The sequence below is a fragment of the Lissotriton vulgaris genome, chromosome 1_1 (genome assembly GCF_964263255.1).
Source record: "Lissotriton vulgaris chromosome 1_1, aLisVul1.2, whole genome shotgun sequence".
Taxonomy (NCBI): domain Eukaryota; kingdom Metazoa; phylum Chordata; class Amphibia; order Caudata; family Salamandridae; genus Lissotriton; species Lissotriton vulgaris.
This window is the reverse complement of record NC_141685.1, coordinates 167,978,257-167,985,203: the sequence shown is the minus strand read 5'-3', so window position 1 is coordinate 167,985,203 and position 6,947 is coordinate 167,978,257.

The following is a 6,947-nucleotide window of genomic DNA, read 5'->3' as shown; positions in this document are numbered from 1 at the left end:
GGTGCAAGCAGAGAGAAATAAAGACAGGAGCAGAGGCAAAGAGAGATTTGAAAATGGTACATCCCAATTTAAAGATACAACGTTGCGCAACCGGGAGCCAGTGTAGAGTTTTAGCATCGGGGTGACGTGTTGGTGTTTGGGCTGCTGAAAGATTAATCTGGCTGCCTGGTTTTGCACCAGTTGGAGTCGGTGGAGATGGTATGCAGGAATCCCCACGTATAGACAGTTGGCATAGTCTAAACGTGAGGTGACCAGGGCCATGATGACAAGGGTGAGAGCCTCTGGTGATAGGAACCTTCGGATCTTCCCGATTCTGCGAAGATGATAAAAGCAGGCCGAGGTAACAGCGTTGATGTGCGGCCGCATCGAAAGGTCACTAGAGATAGTAACACCTAGGCTCTTCACAGAGTTGACTGGGCAGGGAGGGGGACCAAGGGCAGGGGGCCAGAAGTTGGGAGTCCAGGGATGTGGGAGCCCGCCAATCAAAACCAGCTCTGTCTTGCTAGGATTGAGCTTCAGCTGGCTGAAGTTCATCCACTCATAGATGGCAAGCATTGTGGTTTGAAAATTAGAGCAGGAAAGAAGGGAGGGGTCGATGGGAAAAATAAGTTGCAGATCATCTGCATAGTTGAAGGTGGTGACAGAGGAGTGACGGAGAGAGACAAGGAGGGGCTGCATATAAAGATTAAACAAAAGTGGGGACAAAGCAGAGCCCTGGGGAACACCACAGGAAAGTGAAATTCGGGGAGCAGAGAAGGAAGACAGGTGAACCGATTGGGAGCGGAATTGGCGAAAGGACACAATCCAGGACAGGGCCCGGCCCGAGATGCCAGCATTTCTGACACGGTCGACCAAAATGTCATGGTTGACCGTGTCAAAAGCGGCCGAGAGATCAAGTAGCACTAGGGCCTGGGCCAGGTTCTTATCAGCGTCCTGTCTCAGCGTGTCCATAACCGCCACCACCACTGCCTCCGTGGAATGGGCTGGTCTAAAACCTGCCTGTTGATCATCGAGAAAATGGGTTTCCTCGATGAAAGTGCTCAGGCAGCGGGTGACGTAGGTCTCCAAGACCTTCCCCAAATAGGGGAGGAGGGAGATAGGTCGATAGTTACCCAAGATCGCAGGGTCAGAACCAGGTTTTTTTAAAATAGGTACCACCACAGCGCTTTTGAAAGCATTGGGGACAGAGCCTGTAGAGAGTGATCGATTTAGAAGGTCAAGAGGAGGTCATAAAGGCATCTCTTAGGATTGAAGGAGGGCAACGGTCATTAGGGGAACCAGAGCCAACAGCCTGGAGTAAAGAAAAAAAAGTATCCAAGGAGATAGGGGGAAATTCGTGCAGGGAGTGAGGATTCGGGGAGGGGAGGGCGCTAACCTGAGACAAGGTGGTAGGAGAGATGTTGTTTTTAATTGTGGAGATTTTGTCGATAAAAAAAGAATTAAGGGAGTCGCACAAAACTTGTGAGGGTAGAGGCTGAGGTGTAACTCGATCAGGTAGGGAAAGTTCAGCTACGATGGAAAAAATTTCTTTTGTTTTGGATGCAGAATTGATAACTTTCTGGGAGTAATGGGAGGATTTGGCCAAAATAATAGATTTTTTGTAGGATTTTAATAGGTCTATCCTCGCTCTAACTGCGCCAAGCAGATAGACGTAGCCCTTCATAGGCTGTGTTGTGTGTTGGGTGATGCCTGGCATCATATTATCATTGGCGGGAGGATGAAGCTCTGATAGGACCTGCTACAAGAAGAGCAGAGAAACAGGGCCACAGATCGCCACCGAGCGACAACTTCCCAGAAGCTGAAGAAAGAACTCTGGAACAGCAAACTTCCTACACTCTGGAGATTCTCCAGGATAAGCAAATGATGGTAATGAAATGCAAACTGCAGCATTAAGGTCACACACTACAACATCATTCCCTTTAAACCAAAGGTATCAGCCTACAATAAAAAACGAACCAAAAAGCATCACAACTTGAAAATGCATTTCCAAATGCTGCAAAAGAGGAACAGTTAATACAAATGAAAAACATTAATCTTTGTTCGTACCTTAGTAATGTGCTTAATTCTTGGTTTCACTCCATCTGCAGCAATAACGCTCTGAAAGGAGAAATTACAGCTGTGAGTCTCAGAGTCTTCAGTGTTACTGGTCTCAGTCACGAAGACTGCGGTGTCGGAAGATAACTTTCTCTTATTTGGCTTTATAGTTCCACAAGCCACGCCACCGCTTTTAGCAGACACGCTACTGTCGGCAGCATCACAACTTCAGGCAGACCAGCAATGCGGATCTCACCACTCGCATTGGATGAATATTCAACAAGCACGGTCTCGGCTTACCAAGCAGCACAAAAGTATCGGGTCTCACAACCATACCCAGAGTCACAGCTAGCTCTGCCGCCACTTGAGCACACCCAAACACCTCAGCACTTAAGCACCAGTCCCAGGGGAGACCATCTGTGAAGTCCTTGTGAACTTGCACCACTCCTGGGTCAGCACAAGCAGCATCATGGACAGCGTCTAACACCGCTGCCACAAACATTCATCAACATCCAAATCCTCGTCACCCAAACTACCCAAAAATGGCTTTCTAGATAAGCAGCCAGCCCTGTAGTTTCTGCCTCTGTGCACTAATTTGATGCCAAAGTTGGAATTTTAAAAACAGCCTTCGTTACATTACAGGGGCCTGACTGACACCATTATTGGGCATTCTGCAGATTAAAACATCATCCTCTTAGCTTGCAATAATGTCCATGTTTCGCCAAACACTGGCAGCATGGAAGAATGGCAACAACTGTTGTCGCACTCGAGATTGATTTTTAAAGTCACGCCCCAATGTGCGTATGCGCGCTAAGCATTGTGGTTCGTGCAGTTCAGCCTTTTCACAACCATAGTGAATGCCGCTTATACTTCCCAAAATTAAATTGTTAGAAAAGTTAATTAAGCAGCTTTTGTAGGTGATGTTAAGCTCTGCATTATTTTTCGCCTCACCCCAAACGAACACGCCGTTCCACACGCACCTTTCAAGTTTCTAGGCGCGGACCTGCATGTTTGCAGTGGGACACCTTCCTGGCCGGAGCACGCCATATATATTCCACAAGAAGGTGCTCAAAAGTGAAGGGGCCACACACGACGTTGGTTTATCCTTTTATTGGGCAGACCGCAGATTAAAACACCATCCTCTTAGCTTGCAATATTGTTCATGTTTCGCCAAACGCATTTCGGGTAAGTACCCTTGACCTCTGTGTGTGCTGCTGTCTGCCATTAAAAGGTTAAATTGGAAGATTGGGCTCTTATCGCCCATTAGCACTCCTCAACACTGACTACAAAGTTTTTGCATCACTATTGGCAAGGCGTCTATCTCCCGTAGTGAAAACATTGGTACACTCTGGCCAAAACGGGTTTGTTCCAGCCCGGTGCATTTCTCTTAATATTCGTAGATTTTTTAGAATACAGCATTATGCAACGCATAGTTGGCCTAGGTCGGGTTGCTTAGTTCTTGACCTGGAGAAAGCCTTTGACTCTCTGGAATGGCCTTATCTGGCGGCAGTCTTAGGCACATTTGAACTCGGAGATCACTTTTTAAATATGGTTTGCCTATTGTATCAGCGCCCCAATGTCCGAGTCCCCATTGGTAGGTTGATCTCGGACCCAATCAGGGTGAGACGTGGGACACGCCAGGGCTGTCCCTTGTTCCCGTTGCTATTCTCCCTAGCAATGGAACCACTGGTGATGATGCTCCGAGGAGATGGGGAGGCATGAGGCATTCCGTTAGGGGATGGGCTACATACTATTTCCCTGTGCGCGGATGACCTATTATTATATCTTCAGAATATTACTGCAATCCCGACGTCCATTGCAGATATACTGAGAGCTTTTGAGGAAATGTCTGGACTCCGGGTTAACTGGACCAAGTCAGAGATGTATCCCTTCAGCGCTGCCACAGCAGAGGAAGCTGTGATCTTAAATGGCTCACCTCTCACATGGTACCCCACCACGTTTAGATACCTTGGGATCTTTGTATATTGGATGCCTGACGACCTGTTTGAGGGTAACCTGATGAGAGCAATCTCGGCACTCCGGGCTCAGGTGCGCTTCTGGAAGACACTTCCCCTAAACGTTATGAGTCGTAATGCGCTGTTGAAAATTATTGTGTTGCCTAAGCTGCTGTATTATTTTTCAAATCTCCCGCTCTATGTTCCGCCCAAGCTATCGAGAGTTAGAATAGCTCCTCCGGGATTTCATATGGAATAACGGGAGGCCACGAGTGGCTCTGTGTAAATTGCACGCTCACACTGGTCGGGGAGGACTGGCTGTCCCTCATATGGAACTGTATTATTTGGCTGCCCAACTTCAATGGGCAACAAAATGGCTTGCTGGTCAGAATCTGGAGGACACGGCGGCCATGGCACGGCCCTGGACCCACTCTCAGATCTGCCATCTGTTTCACCCCGTTGCTAAACTTCCAAGGCCAAAACAACTACATCTCGGATTGGCAATACAATGTTATAGGAGAAGCTTATATATCACCCATGCGACCCTCCCATATGCCCCTATATTTCCACTGCTCGGACAATGACGTGGCAGGCTGGGTACATCAGAAACAGCTCTGATGATCTGGCACGCTGCGGGTTTGACCACGCTGGGTGATCTTTACAGCGACGGTGGGCTATTGCCCTTTGCGACACTAGCTGAAGACGCTGAGTTGCCGGCAGGTCAATTCCTTTTACACGCCTCCCTTCTGAAAGCACTATCAGCAGTCTGGGGGGACTTAACGGTGGCACCACAGACACACTTGCTACTTCAATACCTGTATGTAATGGGGGAAGGCTCCCATGTGGTGCACTGGTTAGTGGAAGCGCTCCTCATGCACATACTCAAGCCCATGTTGCGACTTCGTGTTAGTTGGGAAACAGATAGATGTCGGCCATGGACTGATAAGGAATGGGATGCTGTGTTAGCAAGCTCAAGACACATACCAAGAAACTCACGATTCAAACTTATACAGATGTTTATCTTCCAGAGGGCGTATCTCTCGCCTGATAAGATAAATAGATATTGCCACATTGCCACCTCTGCATGCACACGCTGCTAACAACCAGACGCGGATTTACTACACATGCTTTGGGCCTGCCCATCCCTGCAGCAATATTGGCGGGGGTAGTTACTACACTATCCTTATGCACAGGCACGCCCTTACCGCTGTCTTGGGAGATTGGCCTTTTAGGACTCTATGCCAGATCAAAACACAATAAAATCACCTCAAGATTCCGGGATCTGGGTTTAATCACGGCAAAACGACTAATAACCAAAAAATGGAAACATGCAGAGCCACCAGAGATGGTTGACTGGAAAAGTTCACTTGTAACATGGGTACAGGTGGAGAGCACGGCGCTACACAGGGAGGAAACGGCAGGGCTTCGTAAATACCCTATAGCGCAGGACTGGGACTCTATGCTAGCTGCCCTTCGAAGTGGTGCCACGGTGAACGATAAAGATGTGCAACCTGTTGATCTGCAATAGACATGATAGTACCCGGTGTCATGATTACAGGACGATGTTGCGCCCAGACATGCAGACCCTTGTCCTGTCCACAGGTAGGCTGCACCCCAGCCGCCACACGAACCTCCAGTGACGCTGTAGCCTGCTCCCGCTGCCTGTTGCTGCGTGAGCCCTTGCCAACTGCATCTCGCTTTTTCCCCTGTACTGCTGAGTTGTGTCCTTGAGCCCCGTTCCCTCCTTTTGCTTCTGTGCCCCCTCCCTTCGTTTTTGCTTTCTGTGCCCTTGAGCCCCCACTTCCCTTGTTTTTTGCTTCTGTGTCCTGTGCCCCCTTCCCTTCGTTTTTGCTTTCTGTGCCCTTGAGCCCCCTTCCCCGTTTTTTGCTTCTGTGTCCTTTCTCCCCCCACCTCCCTCTGTGCTATTTTCCCGCTGCTGTGCCCCTGCGGCCCCGCCCCCCGCTGTTCCCATTCGCCACCCCGCACCCGCCTCTCAGCTGCTCCTCCCTCCCACAGCCCCTCATATGGGGGCCGTGCAGCGGGCGCGCCGCTGGCGCACCAAAGGCGCGCCTAAAGCAAGCCCGTCTGCCCCTGTCCGTGCCTGGACCGCGTCCAAGGCCAGAACCCCTGGCCCCGGACGGAGCAAAGGGCCTCGACTGAGATACGACACCGCCGCCCTCAATGCACTCAACATCGGACGACCACCCGCCTGCTACCAAGCCACCCCGAAGCGAACACACGGAACCTTCACCTGTCAAGCCTGCAAATTCACCTGCCTCCGAACCTGCAGACCACCGCCCGGACCTAACATCATCAACAAACACCTCAAGTGCATCCTCCTCAACACCCGCTCCGTCCACAAGCACGCCATCGAACTCTGGGACCTCCTCGACACAACAGCACCAGACATCGCCTTCCTCACGGAAACCTGGATGAACGCTTCCTCGGCCCTGACATCGCCATAGCCATCCCGGACAGCTACAAGATCACCCGGAAGGACCGCATCAAGGAAACTAGAGGAGGAATCGCCATCATCTACAAAAACACCATCAACATCACGACCAACGCCGAAGACACACTCCCTGCCGCCGAACACCTACACTTCCAGATTCACACCGACCTCAAGACCACCCTCAGAGAAACGCTCATCTACAGACCCCCGGGCCCACGCACACAATTCAGCGAAACCATCGCCAACTTCGTCACTCCGCACGCCCTAGCCTCACCAGAATACATCCTCTTAGGGGACCTGAACTTCCACCTGGAGAAAAAAGACGACAACAACACCACCACCCTGCTCGACAACCTTGCCAACCTCGGACTCAAACAACTGGTGAACATCCCCACCCACCTCGCTAGCCACATGCTTGACCCCATCTTCTCCGCCAGCAACCACGTGTCCTTCAGCCACTCCACCGGACTACACTGGACCGACCACAGATGCATCCACTTCACCTT